The following is a 22,358-nucleotide window of genomic DNA, read 5'->3' as shown; positions in this document are numbered from 1 at the left end:
GGGGGGGGGGGGTGGAGCAGTTTTAAAAAAAAAAATCACTTCAGACCAAATCAGGAGGTTTTTTTCAATCTTTCTCTGAAATTTTTGCTTAGTTTCTAATTCACCTGTATACAAAGGAAAAGAGGGATAAGATTCACAAAGTTGCTGGAAGTAGAACAGTTGTCCCAGAACCTCAAGATATTCATGCAGAGGGAAAGTATCTGAGTTCAAGCCTCCTTAATTATAGGACACAGAGGAAACTGATGTTCTTAGTCTCTTCGTATGACATTATCCCAATAATTAAAAAGATTTCCTTCTAAAGTGCTTGGACTCCTTCTCAAAAGATTAAATAGAAAGTGCAAGACATTTGTTGAAATTTCCACTCTGAGTAAAGGCAAGAAACTCCACTTACTGGCAGGGGCCCAGTGAATTGTAACTTTGAGCACACACAGAAGATGAAGAGCTGTTAGAGAAGCCTCAGGTCTAAATGAGTGGTGCCTAATGCCTAAAGCATCTCCAGGATCTGTGAGATAAGGAGAGAGGTGCAGGGGTTTTATCTATACTCTTACTAATATTCTTTCCAAATCTTTTCATTTTTCTCTATGCACAACCCTGCTGAGAGCTGAGATCTTCTTCAGTTCAATACGTGTGCAGGTGACAATTATTTGAACCCTTTCTCCTATGCAGGGAATGGTGCTTGTCCTGCTCCTCTCAGCTCCCTTTCATAAATTTTTCCACCTCTTTTCTTTCTAAGCAGGGGCATCTTTGTGAGCTGTTCAGTCAAATTCTGGTTCGACTTAGCTTTGTGTCACCTGTGTCAACCATACTGCGGAATCTGAGGAGAAATTTCATGTTCTTAAAACTGATCTCCAAGAGGCAGAAGAAAATAAACTTTCCCTACTAATACTTTTATTTATCTATTTTAATCATTATTTATAATACTATTACCACAAATTAATTGTTCTTAAAGTAAGATATAATTGTTCTAGTGGCTTTTTTTTTTACTGAATGTATCAACACTTCTGTTGTAACTTTGCCTTCTGAGTCAATAGTCCAGATGCTTCAGCAATTTACTCTATGTTGCTTTCCTATAGTTTACAGCTAGGGAAATTAATTTAATTTTGTCCAGTCTCAAAGCAAATGTTTGACTAAATGCAATTAGTTTACTGATACATGAACAAACCCAGGACAGGATTTAATTACATTTACAGAAATTTAATCTAATGCATCAGCTTGATTTTTTTCTAGTATCCAATAGACCTTGCCAGGATCACTATAAATAAATTACCCAAAAATACTGAAGCAATTTCTTTTACATTCCTCTTTGAAGTAGCAACTTGTATAGCTAATCAATAGTCATACATTGTTTGTAGAATCACATAAAGAGAAGGTTTGGGATGGTTGTTTGTTTCTGTGTTGTTTGTGGGTTTTTTTGACCCATTTTCTAGAATATTGTCAAGACTGGCTGCTGTGTAACAATGATAATGTGTTTGTGGAAAATAGCTGTATAACGAGCACATTAAGGCAGGATTTGCCACATTGACTTCCTAGCTCACTATTCTGACTCCAGCAGGGACCAGTACTCAATACACCAAAAGAAGATATAGGAATTATTACAATGGATAAGATCATAACAACTTATTCAGAGGATATTTCTTCAAAAATATTTGACTTAACTGTCTTGAATCACTGGGAGATATTTCCATTCTATCCATATAACTGTGCTTAACCTTACCACATAAAGACATGTGTTTAATCTCTTCTCCTAAAGTAAGATTGTAGTTTTACTAATATCATATGGCACTTAATTCCATATTCTAATAATTTGTTAAGAATAAAGAACATTTCTGGAGCTACAGACGAAGATTTGTTGTTGTTCCTAAGCAACTGACTAAATATTTTGCCAAATTTATATTGTCTGTAGCACTCACTGTTAACAAACCAGGAACATCCTATGCTCTTTTAAAGATCTCACATTGCCACCTTCTTACCAAGACCTTTTGATATTTCTAATCATTTTCATTCCACTTTAGAGGTGTGCCCCTTTGTATTTGTTCATCTACCAATCTTTAAAGTATAATTTATTAGCTTAAGCCACTTTTTGAAATCCACTATGAAGTATTTAATGTTAGAATTTATTTTTATCTGTCAGTTCTGATTTCATGACCTCATTTAAGAAGGAAAGAAAAACTCAGTCCTGTACAAATCAAGCTTTTCAATCCATCACATTCCAGGGATTTGAAAATAAGCATAAAGATTTTTCACTCTCAAAAATAATGGATAAATGATAAATTCTGTTTGTAGATCATAGAAAACCTTTGGATGAGAAGGAAGTAAAATGTAGTCTTAGAAAACTCAGTGTAATCTTAGAAAACTCTGGTCCAATATGCACAATCTAAAATGACAGATTTATCTTCTTTTGATTTTTTGCTATAGCATATATAGTTGGACAAACCAATTATTCATCTGAAAAGAATTTCACTCATCAGATATTATTTTTTTAGGTTTACAAATAACATTTTCATCATCTTTCATGATGATAAATAAAAACTAAAAATGGATCTTGAGGTTCGGACTTAGTGTTCTGTCTGTATAATTGATTGCTATGAACCAGAAGCAGAAAAATACTATTTCACAGACTTAGTAAAATATTTTGTTTCTTAAAGCTTTTAAATACAAATGCAGTTCAAAAAATTTCACATAGCTTTTGTAAACTTTTTTTGTATCAGGTTACAAAATACTTTCTAGAAAGACTTTATTTAAGACAATACCTTACAAACCTTTCATATTTTGTATATTAATTGCAAAATCATACATTACCAAAGCAAACAAGTGTTGCCTAGACTTGAATTTATTTAATAATTAATTGATAAATAATTATTATTACCATAATTATTCCATATGGTGATATGGTATGGAATATCTCTCTGGACACTTTGGGTCAGTTTTCTTGGCTGCATCCTTTCCCATTTCCTTGTGCATCCCCAGAACTTGCTGTCAGGGCAGTACAAGAAGCAGAAAAGTCCTTGACTCAGTGTAAGCGCTACTCAAAAACAACTAAAACAACAGTGTGTTAACATTATTTTCCTCCTGAATCCAGCCACTATGAAGAAAATTAACTCTACCCAAGTTGAAAGCAGGACACCTGATTTCTGGCTACACTAACAAATATGTGAATGGGCTTTAGTTGATCTAGATCAAACTTGTAGACATAGATCATCTAGTGCTAATAATAAGAGAATTATTCCCTATCTGAGGAATACATTTACAACAATTTGGATACTTCTGTTATGCTATTTAAAAGTTATTCTGAATTCTTTTTTTTTTCCCTTTAAATTATTTCAACGTACTTAGACATTCTAGACAAAGTTTAGGTCTTCAAGGACTCATGAGAATTAAATGGAAAGATACTGATCTTTGAAAGATTTGTGGGATGAAGAAGCAGGTGACTCAGTTAATAATAATAATAATAATAGGTTAAAATAATATGAAAGTGTCTTGGATAAGAAAAAAGTTAAAAAATTAAGAATGAGGATTATGGATTCTAGGATATTTGATGCATATGCACAGAAAGATCTATAAAATTATCTATATACACAGACACAAATATACACAGACATTGCCAAAAATAATAGAACACATATGCAGCTTGATAAGCATTTCATTTTTTGCCAATTTCAGATCTTTTTACCACTGTCTCAATTGCAATGATGTTACTAGACTTTGGTTTATATCACGTTCTTTCAATTGAGAATTCTCAATGCTTTAGAAAAAGGTGTTCATACACAATTACATTTTATTTACACAGAATGGAAAGGAGATGACTTTTTATAGATCCTTTAATATCAGTGCTGTTTGCCAAGGAAAAAGAATCTCAGTTCAAAATTGGGATCAGTACCATTTAGAAGTAGAATCAGTAAAGTAATACTAAAATAATATCATATTCTTCACTCATTGTTTTGGACTACTAAAATCCAAGGAACGCTGGCACAACAGCAAGTAAACCAGCTGCAGATCAGTATCCACAGAAAAAGTAGCAGAAATTGATCTTGTATGTGAGCACAAAGACACTGGCACTGACAGTCCCAGAACAACAGGTGCCTAAACATGTACTTTTCTTTTGGAAGCAGAGAGGAAAAAGTCATTTTTACTTTAAAAATGTAATTTTTCAATAGTAGACTACTTGTCCACACAGGAAGCTCTCATAATTGGCTTCAGCCTAAATACTGCCCAAAAAGAAACTCTTCAACATAAATGAACTTACAAGAATTAAAATTATGACGATTGGGATCTCTGCCCTTTTATCTACAAAGTGCATGGCCTCATCCTGAATCCTCTTCTATTAAAGTATTTGAAAAACTGTATGGAAAAGTGATTAACTTCAGTGAAATTACTTTTCATTAACCCCTTTTGACATTAGAAAATAAAACACTTAGATAAATTGGTACTAAAATTAAAGTTAATTGATACCTTAAGGAGAGATCTCCTTGGAAAGGATTTTATGGTATTCCAACACACTCTTTCTTAATCTAGTTGTCAGACCTTCCTTCAAACTGTTATTTCTCTATGTGAATATGAGAGAAGTTTTTACAAGGAGTTGCAAAATAATTTCTTTATATGACCATAGCAACATTCCATGGTAAACCACATTCCCCTGGAAAATTAAATTGATCCATGTTACTGATGCTAAATTGCAGTTGTTCAAACAAATAGTCTTATTCAAGTCAAATAGACTATTTTTGTTAATAAACAAGAAAAACTGAAGAATCTAATTTTAGTATATACATATGTCTAAGTTTTGTATGCTTTACACCAGAGGCAGCATCTAAAATTCAAATCTTTTTAAAATGAAACAAAATTTTTTGGTCAGGAAATGGAAAAAACAGCATCATGAAAGCTAATGAAAATTACAAACAACTAACGTTGTGAATCCTGACCCTTTCATGCCAATTAGCTGAAATATGAAAATTCAGAGGAAATTTTGTTCTCCCTTGTTGAAATGTAACACGTTCATAAATGAACTTAGTTTACAGGAAAAATAATAAGATCAGTGGGATTGTGAGTTAATTAATTATGGTACTTAATCCACTATGCTAATCAATGCATTGAAATAAGTGAAATATAGAATTAAGACTGGAAAGCCATTTTTCAAAAGCCAAAACCACACCATTAAATCACAAATTAGTCACAGCTAAGGAATGCAGACTTCAAACCAATATATCTAACTATTGATGTTTATTTATGTGCAACATCAGTGTGATTTAGACACCTAACTCCAATAAACTCTCTGAGCATATGAGCTTGAATGAATTACAAGTTATTGGAGCAAGATTAGCCCTGAAGTAATGTAATGCAGCCTCACTGACAACATCTAGAATTTTATCGTATATAAGGTATCCCGTACATCTGAGCTGAAAGAGAATCAGAGCAGTCATCTACAAATAATAGCAACCGGACATGATACAAGGTGCCTTAAGACATTATTTTAGGTGTACTATACTGGAAACAGCTTTCATTGTCATCAGATCTAACCCCTTGTTACCTGGGACAATCTAAATTGTATGGCCCCATTCCTTTTGTAAATGCTCCTCAGCAAATTGGTTAGATGTTCTCATCAAAGTAGTTGTAAACAAAGGCTACATCAAAAACTCGTTCTTCTATTATATTAATATAAGTATAGTAATATACAAGATAATTATGTCTATTATTCTAATGTTGGCCATATTTGTTTTTATTGTCCTTGACACTTTGTCTCGTGCATTTGCTCTTTGGCCAGCATTGTTTCTCTGTGGCATTTATTCCTTTGATAAATTCTAGCCAGCAATTATATAATCTATCAGCCTTTGTTTTGCTAGATAGAAAAAACAGGCTCTTTTAGCATTTTATGGTAAAGTGAGCTCCCTACTTTTCTGATCACTCCAGCAGACTTTCTCTAGGCATCCTCTAGATGACTAGAACTGAATAGAGTATCCAGGTCAAGTCCATGACAGTGGCTTTTATTTTTCTTATGGTTTCCGTATTTCCCTACTATTTCAGGAGGCACCTAAATTCACAATCAATAGTTGAGTGAAGCATTCTCTTCCTGCTTCCAAAAGCTGGGATTTATCACATTAAAAAGTGACTGCTAAGCATTGCTTTGGCATTTGTAGTGGAAATGTGACAGTAAACAGAAAAACTGAAAAGTGATTGGAGGTGCAACTTTGGCAAGACTGTTTTCTGTAATTTAGGTTGGCATTTCAGAGAGGGAATGAGAACACTTACATATCCCACACGTCACCAGAGCACAGACAGAGGCCTGGCAGCCTGCACCAAAGAGACCGAACTCCCCACTGCCTTGTCTGCTGACTTGTGCTGCTCGTGCAAGTTTGTACAGTACAGTCCCAACAGTAACAGTCCCAGAACTACTTTGATCTCCCATCCTTTCGCACATACACGAACAAAACGAAGTCTCCAAACTGCAATAGTGCAAAAGATGGCCATGTGTAACTGAATCAGAGGGTCTATTTTATATTCTGATATTGCAATGCTTGTCCAATGCCTAAAACACAATGCATTCAAGGTATGTCCCACACATAGAAAACAATGGAAGCTTTGCACAGAAAAGTCTCAGACTGTAAAACAGCATCTGATTGAGGCAAAGCAAAGCATGCTACTGTGTGTCATAGTAAATGAGAGCTAGAATAGACATATTCCTTAATTTTTGCCAAAGTTTTGGGCTCACAGGGATAAACAGAACATTACTATTTTTGGAACAAAAGGTGGTGGGACCACCAATGATACAGAAAAAGAAAAAATGCTGAGATTTATTTATTTATTTTTTTTTTTTTTTTACTAATACAGCATTTTTCCTGTGTCTAACATGTTTGTTATGCTTGAAGGAATTAGTTCTTGAGATTGAGCTGGAAAATTTTCAGCCTATAAAGTTAATCAAAGCAAGATTGACTCTATGCAACTGAGAATCCCAAGTAATTAAAAGGAAAAACTATCATTTCCATTTATCTGTGATGCATGTAAATTATGAGAATATCTGACAACCTAATGCAGAACTTCCTTCCAAATCACTGTAAAAAAATAAAAATAAAAATAGAGGGAAGAAACCTAAATATGGTAACAGAGGCTCTTCACAACTCCAGAACATATTAATAAAACTAAAAATAGCTGTCCCCCAACCCCCCCTCAAAAAAAAAAAAAAAAGTTATTCCTGTGTTCTACAGTGTTCTCTTTGAAAATGAAATCACTTACTTCTTAAGTGCCTTTAACACAATCCCTAGGATTGCCTTTAGTCTTGTTGCCTTAAACCCAAGATCTTTCTTCTAGTTGTGTTATCAAGTGCCCATTCTTATGCCCCTGTGTAAAACTGAAATGCATCATCTCAAAGTGGAAATAGATATGCTGAGACCATACAAAACCCTCATAAGTACACTAGAAACATTTTTGTCTCAGACTTGTGTTCAATATGGCAATGGAAAGAATCCTGCTTCTTTAATAGGATACCTTCGTGTATTAAAGACAATTTAGTTTAAAATTAATTCAAAAATTTGGAATTCTCTCCAATTCAAAACTACTATTTAAGGTAAAATAGTCTCATTTACTACCGTAGGTTAATCTCAGAAAAAAAAAAAAGTGTACAAATTATTAACAAATTCTTCATTTTTCTCACTATTAATTCTTGTTACCACTATCATTTTTTCTTTCCTGAAATAGGACTCTCAATATCTACAGATATACGAAAAGCAAGAAACTACTTTGAATAAGTTTTCTTAGTCAAAGCATCCTTAATGTAATTTATCTGTGAGAAATACATACACAAATACGTCAGAAAAGTATGCAGCACCACTGAGAATGCTTCCAAGTTGCCACTGTTTAATGCTAAGAATAATATTGTCTACCCAATTAGTGAAACTATGTGACAAAAATATTTATGTTAAGTAATAATGTCCTGTCACATAAACAATCCAATAAAAAATGCAGATGAAACTGCAGAAATAACACAAAATGTCTGGAATATTTACTGGAGGCATTGGAAACAAAGATAATTTTATAGCACGGTAAGATATATTTCTGCACTTGTAAAGTATAGAAAGATACATAAATATCTAGTTCAATCTACTAACAGTTTCTTTAAATTAGTCTATAATAAGACTGTATCACCAAGTAGAATGAATATATCCGATATGGCCAGCAACATCACTGCTCCCATATTTACAAAAGAGAACCTAAGATAGTTATTTGAACAATTTCAGGCTTGCAATGTTGGTAAATTAGTGCAGAAAGAATACCAGTGTAATTACTTTGTTTTCAGTCTTAAAAAAAAGGGGGGGGGGGAAGGGGAAAGGGAAAGGGAAGGGAAATCAGTACACTCTCTGGTGTTGCTGCAGTAACACCAAAATAAAAGTATTATTAAACACTCCTGTAAATACGTAAGCAATACACACACACAAAAATGTAGGTTCCTACATTTTTAACAACATCAGATTTAAGCTCCTAGAATAAAAATCAGATTAAAAGCTATTTTTAGATCAGTCTTTTTTTTAATTGATTACCTTTCTGCTATAAAATTCATGGGAGAAAAATCTCACTCACAGGCAAAGAAAAAAAAAAAGAAAAGAGAAAGAAAGAAAGAAAATAAAGGTGAGAAACAGCTACAGATCTTTTCATCAAAAAAGTAGTATATATCGTGCCACGTGCACTCTTTAATGAGATACGTCTGAAATGCAGTAAGTGATATTTATGCTTTTATTTGCAGGATTCCATGTCCTGGCTTTACAATAACACATTCTGATATGTTCACATAATGTACACAACTTCAGAAGAAAATTCTGCAATATTTCTTACCGTAGCAAAAAAGCATGTGTTAATGACTTGGAATAAGTTGCTTATAGGCTGCCAAAACATTCTGATTGCAAAATATGTATTAGTGTTAATAATAATAATAACTTGTAGAAAGCTGTGTTCATGGAAGCTGAAATGTGATTTCTCTTCTGCTTTACAAGTGTGAATAACACATAATCTATTCCATTAGTATTACCAGACTTTGACTTTTGTTGTTGTTTTGTTTTTCACTAATTAATTCTGAAGGCATTCCTTGCAAAGACTATAAGTACATAATTTAACCATCAGCCAAATTCAATTAATTTTGGATCATTCTATAGAGCTAGCTGAATTCAATGTACAATTATTCATATGATAATTTAAGTAACAAAAATGTTAACATTTGCAAGTGTCTCAGAAGAAACACGTCTGTTCTGTCATTGTTGTAACAATACACTATGACAACAGATATCTCAATGTAACTTGACTTTCAAAAGGGTTCTGCAGAAGGATAGCTATCTGTACTTGCACATTCATTTTCATAACTTGGATTTAAAGAATAACAAATATGCAAAGGCAGTATTCATCTTTCATAGGATAAAGTCCGAAATCTATTGTTAGGAAGGGGCCTGTTTTCTTGAATTGTAAACACATTTACTGTCTTACATCTTAATGTTACCTTTTGTTGTTTGTACTTTCAAGACCTCAAGACATTTCATTATCCATTGAATCTTTTGCAGAAAGCCAGACTACTCCACCAAATACAACATGCTCTTAAAAATAGGTACTCAAATATTCCACTAATTGGTAGGCTGTTAATTCTTTTCAGATTATCACTAAAATTTTGCTTTTATACTGTTGCTGTTCCTTCATCATCATTTTAGAATCTGCATTACACTCATGGTCTATTGGTAAAGCTGCATCAGTATTTCTCTATACTTCTTTATCTCATCACAAATTCTTGAAACCTATGCTTCTGAAATCATACCATCATACCAGACTCACCTTTCTTCTTTTCCTTTTCTTTCTTTTTTTTGTATGAAGTAAATCTTGAAAATAGGAAAAAAAAAAAAAAGTATGATATTTATGAAATAAAAGCAACCTTCTACGTATTTGTCTTAAAGCTTAGAATATTTATTGCAGCATCACAACTGAGAGGTTTAGATTTGTGTGGAGGTTGTTGGGTTTTGAGGGAGGGGGTCATTTTGATTTCCTTTTTGTTTTTATCATTTGGCATTGATGGTACTAGTTCCACAGTAGGCTAACATTTTTGAATAATATTGAATTTTCCTGTATTATATAGCTGTAGGAAATGTCATTCTTCCACAAATCTAAGAAATATATATACTCTTGTAGTTTCACTGTAGTTCCTTCTGCGAGGCACTCATTATTCTAACATTGGAGTAAGAAACAAATCAAGATAGGTTCTTTTTGATTCACCAGATTTTTTAATTATACGGTTGGGCTGAGATCCATGACTTGTTGACATTATTCACCTTTTCTATAGCATCTGGTTCACTGAGTAAAATATAAAAATAATACAGATAGCAACAACAATCTAGATTACTTATTGCCATCCTCTTAGATAAGCCCCTTAGCAGGTTTTTCTTTGTGGTGAATATAATGTTCAAATGATTCCAGAAAGCTCTTTTTTATTTTGAATCCTATTTACTTCCATTGCCCTTTTCTTCACGAGTGAAACAAATCATTAATAATGATTCCTCCGAACAAGTTTTCCCATCAGTGGCATAAAGATTTACACTTCAGTGGCTTTGATAAAATTGTTCATGACTGCACAAGCAAACAAAGATATGGGTATTTCTATATAGATTCATACCATGTATGAGGCTAATAAAGACAAGATCTACTTAAGTGCTTTAATGTAATTCTTTTTTTTTAGCTCAACCTTAAAGGGAATTTAAATGAAAAGTTTTACTTTATGTTGTGTTTGAGAGCAATATGCAGGGAAAAAAGAAAAAAAAGGTTTCATTTAGTCATCAGAAATGCCTTACGGTGGTTGAAAAGGTGCAGAAGTGCAAGAGGTAATCAACTGCCTCTACATAGCAAGCTTTACTTTCTTTTCTAGAGGTACAGCTCTGCTATTTGTCTCCACACAGCAAACTGCACTGTTTGCAGAAAGGCACTATCTTTTAACAATTTTTTTTTAAACAAATTATTTTTTCCTGAGTTCCAGAGCCTGATTTACGCTCCCCACCTTCCACAATTCATGTCTTTCCAGCAAAATTTCAGACTTCTTATTTACTTAAGGAAAAAAAAAAAATAAAATAAAATAAAATAAAATGTCAGACCTTCCTGAGAAGAGGGCAACCTTTTCCAGGCTAAGTGAAGAATGTTTTATTCCCTCTCTCCCCAGAAAAATCACTCCATATAATCATCTGTTTGTCTCAATCTGCCACATTGTGCTATCTGCAAAAAAAGGACTTATTGGAGGTCAAGTCTTGCTGTAAATCTCTGCAGAGAAAATTAATAAAAGACACACCTTCAACATAACACTCAGACCTAGATGTCTGCTGAAGTCATTGGGAGAGTCTGGAGGAGGAGAGAAACATCTGGAAAACCTCTCAAGATCACTGAGATCACTGAAGGACAAAGAAGATAAGGGCAAAGAGAACATTGCTGTCATCAATATACATGGGAAACACCATACTGAAAACTGAGCTGATCACATATTCTGAGGCAACGACTGAGCTATATAGAGGTTAGATTACATTGCACTACATATAGAACTTAGATTACATTGGTTCTCCTTTGTGCAAGCAAAAGCACTTTAGTTGTGGGGTCTGGATCTCAGAAGCTGCTTATAGGTTGATTAACAGGGCAACAGCGACAGCACAATGCTATAGCAACCAGAGTCGCCCAGGTTCTGCAAATATCAGTCACGCTACCTCGATTTCTCTACCCAACCAATTGCTCTTGCAGGAAGCTATAGGAAGATTTAAGGGAAGTTATACACTTCACATGGCCTATTAAGTCAGCACTGACACACCACAGCTTTACTACTGCTATTGTCTGTGCTTAAACAATCATACAAGCTAGCCACAGGTGTTGCAGTCATACTACCAAAGAAAAAACGGAGTTGACACTGGATTTTTCTTTGTCCTAATAAAAGTATTAGAACAAGTTACATGAAAAAAATGAAATAAAGTTCCACCAATCCCTTCATTGACCTGAATTTAAAGTCACCTCCTAGGTATGATGTTGGTAGAACGTCTACACTGGACTACTTCTTTGCCAAACCAAGAAAAGAGGTGAGTATGAGCAGCAAAGCCAACACTTCAGGGAAGCTAAGCTTAGGCTGCTACTGAAGCCTCCGCAGTAGGGCTCCAGGAACTATATGCTCCACAACACAGCACAGCAGCTGCCCAGCTAGGTGACAAGAAGGTACAGAGAGGCTTCTTCAGACATGACAAGAGGCTGCTAACAGATTCCTGTCCCAGCAGTCAGGATCACCTGCACATCTCACTGTTTTTTTATCCAGTACAGTAAGACTGAAGGGGAGTTCCTACAAAAATGCATCTCAGGAAGAAGCAAGTCACCTAAAAAGATCATTCAGTTGTGGGTTTTTTGTTTGTTTTTGTTTTTGCTGATCCACTGAACAGTGAAATTCAATCCATTCTTTCAGTGGAGCATTTTTCTGAACACTTCAGAACCTGGCTTGCTGCTGTTGCTCATGGGATAAAAACAGTACTGTATGCTGAGAGTTCAACAATAGTCATTCATAATATATTTATGAATAGAATTCAGTTTTAGCTTGATATCCTAGGGTAGAAAGGCTTACGTAGTCAACACTCTCCACAGGCATGTCTGTCTCTTCTGCCTCTGCATGTATGTCTGGCTCTTAGCTCTTCTCAAAATAATGATTTAACCTATTGGCCAATTTGAAAGTAATCTGTCAGAGGGGTGTGGTCTCAGATTCAGCATCAAGAATGGGCTTTAACTGCTTCTATAGCCCAGAGATAGGAAGTTTTGAGTCACTACACACAATTAGAAATAGCATCAGACAACAAGCACTCATGTTAAAGAGGCACTGAGCACTCTTACTAGAGAAACAACAGGAGTTTACAGCATGATCTACTTTCTTTCCACTGTTATTCAAGCTGTGCTACCAGTTACAGATTTGGGGTAAATAAGAGTACTTTTTGAGTTTTTAAGGTAATAAGTTCTGATCAAGCAATATCATTTTGATTAGGCAATATTTTTTATTGCAATTTAATATGGAGAGCTTGAAAGCACTTAACTAGATAAGCCACCTATTGAACTAGGAAAAGAATTTAAGTGACAGTGCAAAAATATGGAGGGCACTAGGTTTTAATGTACATAACCTTCATTCATTCCAGAGCCATGGGAACTTCACAGCATGTATTTACTAGGTAGAAGGAACAAAAGCACTCTATCAGTTCAGTTGCAGTACATATGAAGAGAAGCTCGTATGACCTACCAAAATTCCCTCTCCCATCAAGTTTCAGGTAAAAGGTATGATCAAAAAATTAAGTGTGTGGTATTGCCATCCAATGATGAATGTGAATGAAAGAAAGGGAGATAAAAATGGAGGGTGATGTGACTGTGTCTTTGACATTCATACTCTGGACTGGGAGAATGATATCCAAACACAGTTAGAGTAGAAGTAATTTAAAAGACCATAAAAATCAATGGAGTAAATAGAGAATGGGGATGATTCTACAAGCTTTCAGTATTCTTCCTAATGGATCATATGTTGTCTACTTTCCTAAAACAATGAGCCAATTTTACTACCAAGCTGTAATGCTATGTCCACTTAAAAGACTTTCTGAACCACAGCTAACAAAAAGTATTAATTTCCCTGAAAAACTACCTCCTTTGCTTAAAATAGGAAATTTTCAGTTCCAGAGCAGAAAATTTCTCCTTGAAAATTCCTTCTTTCCAGGAAGTTGTATTCCTGAAACAAAAAGATGTAAATAAGGACAGAAACAAGTCATTTGCCTTTGCTCATCCCAGAAAACATGTCTAATATTATGGGGAGATAGTACAGGACAAAATGGACAGTGCTTAGGAAGAAGTTTTCCAGCTACCATATAATTCAAGAGTTACCCCAGTAAGATGCAACTAGAGAAAAGGTGAGTGCTAACTGCAAGACCTGAAAGAATGGAGTGGCAAGCTCCCAGCTAACCACAGGCTGAGAAACTTGAATATGTACTAGTTATTGCTGTGAAATTTGTTGGCCAAACCAAAAAAGATCATAAAAAATAAACAAAACAAAAGAAATACATCAATTTTGAGCCAGAAAGAATACATTTAAATCTTTCATTGTATTTTTTTCAGAAGTTTTAAATTTGTTGCCACTTATTTTGAGGTAAATTTCTAAATATCCAAAAGGAAAATTTAAAACATTTTATCCTTTTCCTTTTTTTCCTTAATTTAACCATTCTCATCAGCCCTAAGGTTTTAAACCTGAAGATCATAAATTTTATCCATCCCACTTCTATGAACTAACAAATAACAACATGTAAATTTTGTGAGAAGCTGTCCCACCAGCTGCCTTTCACGTAATTTCATTATCCTCTTGCTTCTAATCTAAAAACACAGTGGGAGGCAGAGAGAAAAATCTTTGTGTCATCATCCCAGAGAAGGTGTGGATGCCCCATCCCTGGAGGTGTTCAAGGCCAGGTTGGATGGAGCCTTGGCCAACCTGATCTAGTGGGTGGCATCCCTGCCTATGGCAGTGGGGTTGGAGTTAGATATCTTTAAGATCTCTTCCAACCCAAGCCATTCTATGATTGTACCAAGAACATTAAATCCAATGTTATTATGTAAGTATTAGTGTAACAACAATAAATTAATGCATATGCTATTTCAGAGGAACCTATGTGGCCATTTCCATTGTCTTCTAACTAATTTAAGCAAATTAAAGAATATATGTTTGCCCTCTAAATACTATGCATGCACATCAATCATATCTTTATGACGTCCTCTATAAAGCTGTATTTAAATTAATGATGATTTGCCTTTATACTTAAATCTATATTTTGTCAAAGGTACATTTATAAACATTTATTAAATATATGTAAAAAAATAGGAAATGTTCAAGTATTAACTTTTGCTGGATTAGAAGAAAGGTATTTACTGAAGAATTAAAATGCCAAATCTCACACAAGCAAGTGATAGGAAAACACTGGCATTCCTATTTAGACTGACCTTTAGATCAATGACCCTCTTTTCTCTTGCCCTAAGCATCTGTCAGACAGGCGCTGTCACAAAACACTGTTGCTAACCTGCAGCCTTCAATTCTGCTCTCTTGCTACACACTACAGTTCAGGTTACACCTGCCATCCCCTAAACCATTAAAAAAAACTCCCTGGTTTTGCCTTCAGGGCATTTATTGTAACTCTAACTTTCTTTTCTCTTCATTATTTAAAAAGCCAGATGGTAAGGGTAACACTCACTTCCTGTGATGTAGTTTTCTTGGATAAGGATAACTGTCAGTCTGCATGGTTTTTACAGTAAATAATGAATTTATTCAGTGCTACAGACAAACCAGAGTGAGTTTTAGACAGAATCAACTATTTCAAAACCTGCCCATAGTTTTAAAACACTTGCAATTCTGCTTGTCAGCAATGAACTACAGAATGCCAACCTGTCATTTCGAATGAGAAACACCTTGACATTCTTGAATAGTGTTGATGAAAGCATTTTTTTTCTCCTTTCTTCTCCTTTTTTGTTGTTATCACTCACTTATGTTGTGGCTACTACTTGATTCGAACACGACTTTAAAGTTCTTCCTAGCATTCATTAAGGGTAAAGGGATATAAACAATGACAACCACCAGTACATTGCCATCACTCAGACTGATGGGATTTTTGTCTAGGGAATTAATTTCATTCCAACCAGCCACCAGGCTGCTACATATAATTAGTGAATAAAATAAAATTTAGATTAATTTTGTACCAGATTGCTTTACAAGCGAGGGCACAATTTGCTGAGGAGTCACATTTCAGCTTCTTTCTTATAGGAACATCACAACCCAAGCAAAAAAATAAAGATGTAGACTCACCCAAAGACGTGTCACAAAGAAGCTACAAAATTTTTATCATGTGCAGAGTCAGACTTCAAACAGATATGATACAGAAATTCACGTGACAAAACTGAAGTGGTTTGGACCTAGAAAGGAGAAAAGATATTACCAGCAGTGATCTATAACCAGAGCAGTATTCTAAAATTTCAGGACAGTAATTACGTTGCAGACCTGAATGCTTTCATTTTGCTGTGCAGCTTTTAACCAAGGACCTACATTTTCCTTGTCATTTGGCAAGTTTGTGCCTAATCAACCTACCCCCTTGTATAAATTAATTGCTGTGCCATTCTGAGGTATATTTCTATGAATGAAGAGAATTGTTGAATTCACTAAATGTCTGAAATCCCAGGCACACACAGTGAAATAGATGTGTATCTAGGAAAAAAAAATTAAATGACACAAACATTAAGCATATAAATTTTTCACAGAACTGCCTGCACAATTCCCCTGCATATCTGCCTTCTATTACTTAGCTAAAATAACCCATATAAGGAGAAATATCTAGGCAATTGTTTGTCCTTATTGTGCTTTAAATTCAACAAACTGGACAGCTGGCATTCAGAGAAATGACGGAAACTTGTAAAGTTGTATAAGCTGTGGGAAAATTTTCAGTCTGGCTGCCTAGCTGTCTGTTACCCTTTCTTTAGGGGAAAGACTCTGGCAATTTGATTTTCATACTAAGATAAAAGAACAGTCAAGCTTTATGCTGTTGTTATAGCTTACACCTGACAAGTAAGTTTACTTCAGCTAGTGTGTGGGGAGGTGTTGTCATACAGTAAATTAGAGTGCTTGGCTTGGAAAAGGCAATCTTAAACTGGGACTGGATCCCAGTAACCCAAATAGGAGCTTGCTAGCTCTCCAGCTGAGCTGCTGTGTTCATTGGGAGCCATGGACATGCATCTTACCATTGCCATGGCTAACTACGGATGCTTTTGCTGGAAATCTCTGACAGCCAAAGGGCAAGAGGGTGGTAAACCAGGGTCCACACGACCAAAAGTTAATCACAGTAATTGCTAGAAGCTCCAAGCTCAGTAATAGTAGGTAAAGACCACAGGGAAACTACTGAAGGACAGGGCAACAATGACTGAGCTTGGTTTCTTGTGCTTTGACTGACTGCTCCTTGCTATCTGCATTGAGCCCAAAGGTGGATTTTTAGGCGAGCTGTTTCTCCCTGTGCTTTTGATTAAGGGAGGTACTCTGAACATTGTCCCTGAAATAGTTCACTGATAAGGCTAATACAGACATAGGACTTGGGGCTTTAAAAAATATTTTTTTTAAATCTAACCCACAGGAGCGTGAAAGCACAGCTTCAGTACAGTGAACACCAGAATAACAGGTAGGGAGAAAATTTTTCTGTCAAGGAGTGAAGACTGTTCCCTTCCTGCACATTGGAAGTCACTTGATTGGAAACTGGAGAAATATATGATAGTTGTTACAAATGCCCTACAAATGGACTGGGGAGGAGCTCTCCCCTTTTCAGGGAAAGTGAAAGGCAACTAAATTGCAAAGCATCCAGATATTCAAAAGCTTGCCTTTTTTTTTAATTATTATTATTTTAGTGAGGAAAAGAGTTCAGGAAATATAGTGTTCTGTATACCAACAAAGTCTATATATAATAATACCAGTGTGCTTTTGTTGCTTTTTCTGATTTGTTTTGTTGTTGTTTTGTAAGCACTGTTCATTCCACTGTTATCATTTGCTCTAAACTGTTCGGGGTAGTTTGTTCTCCATGTCTCACTTTCCAGCTCAGAGAGGCCGTATTTTTCTAAGTACAATGGCTTTCTAATTATCTGAGGTGTAGATAAAAATTATAAGTAACCAGGTGTACAATTTCATGCCCTAAAATGCTATTTATCATTTTTAGAAAGAACTGAAAATGATTAATTTGATTTAATTTTTAAGAAAACTTGACAGGCAAGAAGAATACATCTATAATTCTGGTCATCTTCCCAGAATCACAGAATCATTTAGGTTGGAACAGACCTCCAAGATCACCAAGTCCAACCATTAACCTAGCACTGCCAAGTCTACCACTAAACCACGTCCTTAAGCACCACACCTACACATCTTTTGAAAACCTCCAGAGACAGTGACCCAACATCTTCTGTGATATAATGTAAACATGGCTTTATAGGCACAGCTACATTTTAAACAAATATTTGATAAGAATGTTCAGAAAATCATACTTCACTATTCCTTTGGATACCTGTTAGAATTACAATCCCAGTTATTTGCTGAATGAAAGCTTTAAAACATCCATCACGTGTGAGACAAGGCAAAGACTTGTTATTTTGATACTTTTCAATATCATGCAGTCTTACTCACAATACTTAGAATATACAGTTACTTCTAGAACATCTTACAGATTCTCAATGTCCTATGTTAACAAGCTTCACATTAAGGCAGAACTTTCATAGAATCTATTGAGAAAGCAGATCTTCACATTCTGGAGCATCCCTGTACCTTGTCATATGACATTATAGTGAAAGTGATGTTTTTGGTCTTGCATCACTCTCTAAAGAGACAAAGATTAATAATAATTACACTCAAATAAGTAGATTTATCTTTTTAAAGCAAGTTAGCATAATTCTTAAGTATACATCAGTAACAAGAAGACAGTATCTTCATTAATGCATTTTGAGTGTAATGTACAGGAGTGAAAAAGGCAACTAGGCTTCACACAAAACGCCTTTTATATCTCAGCCCAATTCATTTGAAAATAAATCATTTGGAAAACCCCTCTAAACTTCACTTTAAAAAAAATACTTTTTTCATAATATGTGTTTTTAACCTTGCAGAAGCTAGTCTTCCTCTCTCTCTCATATTCACAAGACAGAGAGATTTTGAGCTGCTTAAGAGCCCAGCCGTAGGTTGCCCTCTCTATAATTGGTATAAAATAGAGAGTACCTTGAATGATTAGCTTTCCCCAGCTAAAGTAGCCATTGGTTCTAGACAGTCTTCTGCTTTCAGTGGCCAATTTTCTCTGGAATATCAATTTCCTGTGAGCAGAAATGAAACACATGTTGAAGGACATAAATGAGATGAAGCTTGTAGAATGAGTCATCCAATATGTACTAATGGCAAGTTTAAATCTGTAGTCCAGATATAACTGCCTAGCTAAAAAATGTGCACTTGTTTCACAGTTATAACAGTATGCAACAGACCTTTTATTTCACTCAAAGAACTTTTAAGAATTTCTAAGTGATGGAAGATTAACAAAATATATGCAAGAAAACAAAATTATACATATTTTTACTTTAAATGCCTACATGTGAATGACCTGAAAAGTTAAAATGCACTACAGAAAAGCTTGTATTAGGCACAAAGAGTTCCAAAGATGTTTTACTGAAACATTTTCCCAGTTACAGCTACCCACCTGGAAATAAGACAGTGTCAACAGGGCATAATTCGGCAATTTCAAGAATGGAACTAATATTGAAAACAGTTCAACAGTTTGTTCACATGTTCTCATGCTCTCTTTTCTTCAACAGAAAAGTTCAAGATTTCAGTTTCTCTATTCATTTTTCACCAATATAATATAGTACCTCTCACATGATTGTTTTCTAGCTTCAGTAGTTTGTATTTCAAATAAGGCTTGTGTTCCATGTAGACAATGAAACAGCAACAGAGACAAAACCAGAAAAATCACTAGTAAAGAACTGTCTGTAAAGAACAGTCTAAAAAACTACTTTTTCTAAAGAAAAGTAAAGAACTGTCTGAACTAGTTTTATAGGTGAAATTTACAGAGAACTATATAGCTCTCTGGCATGATAATCCTGAAGATAGATAAGAGCAAGAAATTAAGAAAAGGCAAGGCTTGGGACTACAAACTAGACTGAGAATCAATTATTGAATTCCATGTCTAGAAAACATTTTCCTACGTAATTGTGACACTTAGTGTAAAATCCACCAAATAGACACGAATTATTCCCATGCAGCATGTGAGAAGTAGGAACAATACTCAGATACTCATTGTTCGATGTCCCTACAAAGGCAAAAACTTTGCATGACAATAAGAATATAAACACGTAATTCATCCAAGGACAGATATATAAGATTCAGATGATTAATCTGGACAAGAGAACTTCCAAAAATGCCTTAGACAATAGTGTGCCCCTACAAACCAGGAGACACTGCAGTCTCAGTTGTACTGACGTGCAAAATCAGTACGTAGTCAGCTCATCTGACTGCATCAGTATGCCTTCTGCCCAAACCCCAGATAATTATATCTTTGAGGGAGAGTTGAAAAAGTATACAAGAGATTGATTTTAGGAAGACCTGATTTCTCTGGAATATATGTGAATTCACAGCCCATGCACCTGCCCAGATCTCCATGAAAGACCCAAGCACAGCACAGCAGTGGGAGCAACTTAAAAGTCAGAACCTGGCTTCTCTCACAAGTTTTCTTCCTCTCACCATTTTAAGTAATAAATAAATGTAGTACTTTAAAAAATATCCTATTACTAATTAGCACAAATATAAAAGGAAACAAAAATCTGCTATCGTGCATTTCTAGCGTATCATTTCAATCAAGGCTGAGAAAAATGATTACTTCAACAAGTAGACTTCAGTACATTTATGTATGCACTGTTTCTTTTTGGAAAGGTCAATTAAATGTCAAAAGTATAACTAAAAAATGAGAAATTATTTAACATTCAGAAGTTGCAGCTTGCCTGTTAGTATACATTATATCTAATTATGTACTTCACAACCATTGCAGAAAAGAAATTCATGAAACATTTACAAAATATGTTCAGCACATTATTCATGACTAGATTAAAAATACTTTCATAAATACAATGAATTGGAAATTGACTCTCCTTATTTAGAATGTTTTGATTTAAGGGAATAAAGTGTCAGCAGAAAACATACCTGCAAAAAACCCAGAATACATATTGTAACTTGTAATATATTACCATGAATGAATAAAACAGGCTACTACATATTTACCTTTTCTTCTATTATTATAATTGACTAGCTATATCTGCTATTAAAAATAGTTTAAAATAGTAAATGCATTCCTGTGAAATCCATTTTACAGAAAGAAAAATGTATATTTTGAAAGTTGCAATGCAGCTTCTGGCAAGCTGGCAATAAATGCCACAGATTAAATCACAGACCACCGGATGTTTGCTGTATAGTAGCCAAAAGTACTGTCAGTATTCAAAAAACTGTCTCTCCAGTGTTTTTCAGCTTGGAAATATCCCAAGAATCATAGACAAAATTATAACTTTATTTTTTATAAATCATCCTTTTAAAAGTTAAACTGTGTATGAAGCATATTACTAAGACGCATATTCTCATGTCCTTCTCATGGGATTTCTTTTTGTTGGGACATGCAGCAGGGTGACATAAAAACAAGAGAAAGGATAATGAAATCTTTCTCCAAAGGAATAAAACCTGTTGCTGCAGCAAGACAGCCCTCAGTTGGACTAGCAGGGAGCCAACAGGAAAGTAGATGCTTATCAGTCAGTAAGATAAGTAACAGTCATTGATTTTATTAATTGCAATTTAGTGTTCCTAGATTTTCATAATGCTGATGTTTCCTTTCTAACCACCATGAAAATCATTCGTTCACCTTTTTCTTTTGTGTTTCTGGAAATAATCCAACCTTATCCTTAATCCCAAGAGCTCTTGACACCTGGTACTTACTGGTAAAGAAAAACCTCTACTATTTTATAAAAATCTACAGGTGACAAAACGTCTCTAGGTTGTCACAAGATGGATTCTTGAATTATTCTAGTGGAGCACAGTGGCAAATAGAGATGCACACAATTGCCTGGTAGCTTGCATGCAAGCTGGTGAAATTGAGACCATATTGATTGCATTTTAATTGAGACAAAAGAGAAGACCTTTGAAGAATGCAGAGTCTACTATCTTTATATTGATGGATTTGCTGGTGCACCTAAACATAAAAGCAATTAACTGTGAAGTTAAGCTTATTGTGTTTCAAGCTGTTTAGTAGCCAAGGGGTAAAAGTTATATTAACTTTATAAGTCTTTTTCAAAAAGACTTTTAAAAGAATTACCAGTGCTTGTTTTTTTTCTAGTACAGGTTTCATGAAACTGATTGATTTGTATTAGTACGGATTATTCCTAAGGACACTAATTCCCAATGCAAAAGCTACTTGTATGTCACTAATTTAGGTTTCTCCTCAGTGCAAAAGAAAGGAAACATCTGATGACTCTTAAAAAGCAGAACATCTCTACAAACAAAACAGTCAGCAATGAAGAGGCTGACAACAGAAGAAACATCATCCGATACTGTACACCCCTCATCACAGAACCACATAATGGCCAAGGTTAGCAGGGACCTCTGAAAATCATCTGGTCCAACCCCCTGCTGAGCAGGATCACCTAGAGCACATTGCGCAGCATGACATCCAGGCGGGTTCTGAATATCTCCAGAGAAGGAGACTCCACAACCTCTCCGGGCAACCTGTTACAGTGCTCTGTCACCCTCACAGTAAAGAAGTACCCACCCCTCATATTCAGCCAAA

At 34.9% G+C, this 22,358-nt stretch overlaps 1 long non-coding RNA gene across 1 annotated transcript in view; it reads right to left on the bottom strand.

The window, feature by feature from the left end:
- Nucleotides 1-15,337: 15,337 nt before the first annotated feature.
- Nucleotides 15,338-22,358, bottom strand: part of LOC106032381 (uncharacterized) — a 38,367-nt gene continuing 31,346 nt past the window's right edge. Inside the window, exons 6-7 of the long non-coding RNA XR_001204828.3 lie at nucleotides 18,767-18,858; nucleotides 15,338-15,945 (exon numbers count right to left, since the gene is read on the bottom strand). This is a non-coding gene — a long non-coding RNA (uncharacterized lncRNA). The remainder of the gene's footprint in view (nucleotides 15,946-18,766; nucleotides 18,859-22,358) is intronic.

Source organism: Anser cygnoides, chromosome 4 (assembly GCF_040182565.1).
Source record: "Anser cygnoides isolate HZ-2024a breed goose chromosome 4, Taihu_goose_T2T_genome, whole genome shotgun sequence".
In the NCBI taxonomy this organism is placed as follows: Eukaryota; Metazoa; Chordata; class Aves; order Anseriformes; family Anatidae; genus Anser; species Anser cygnoides.
Note: the sequence above shows the minus strand (reverse complement) of the source record. Positions and strands in the feature narration are given on the sequence as shown.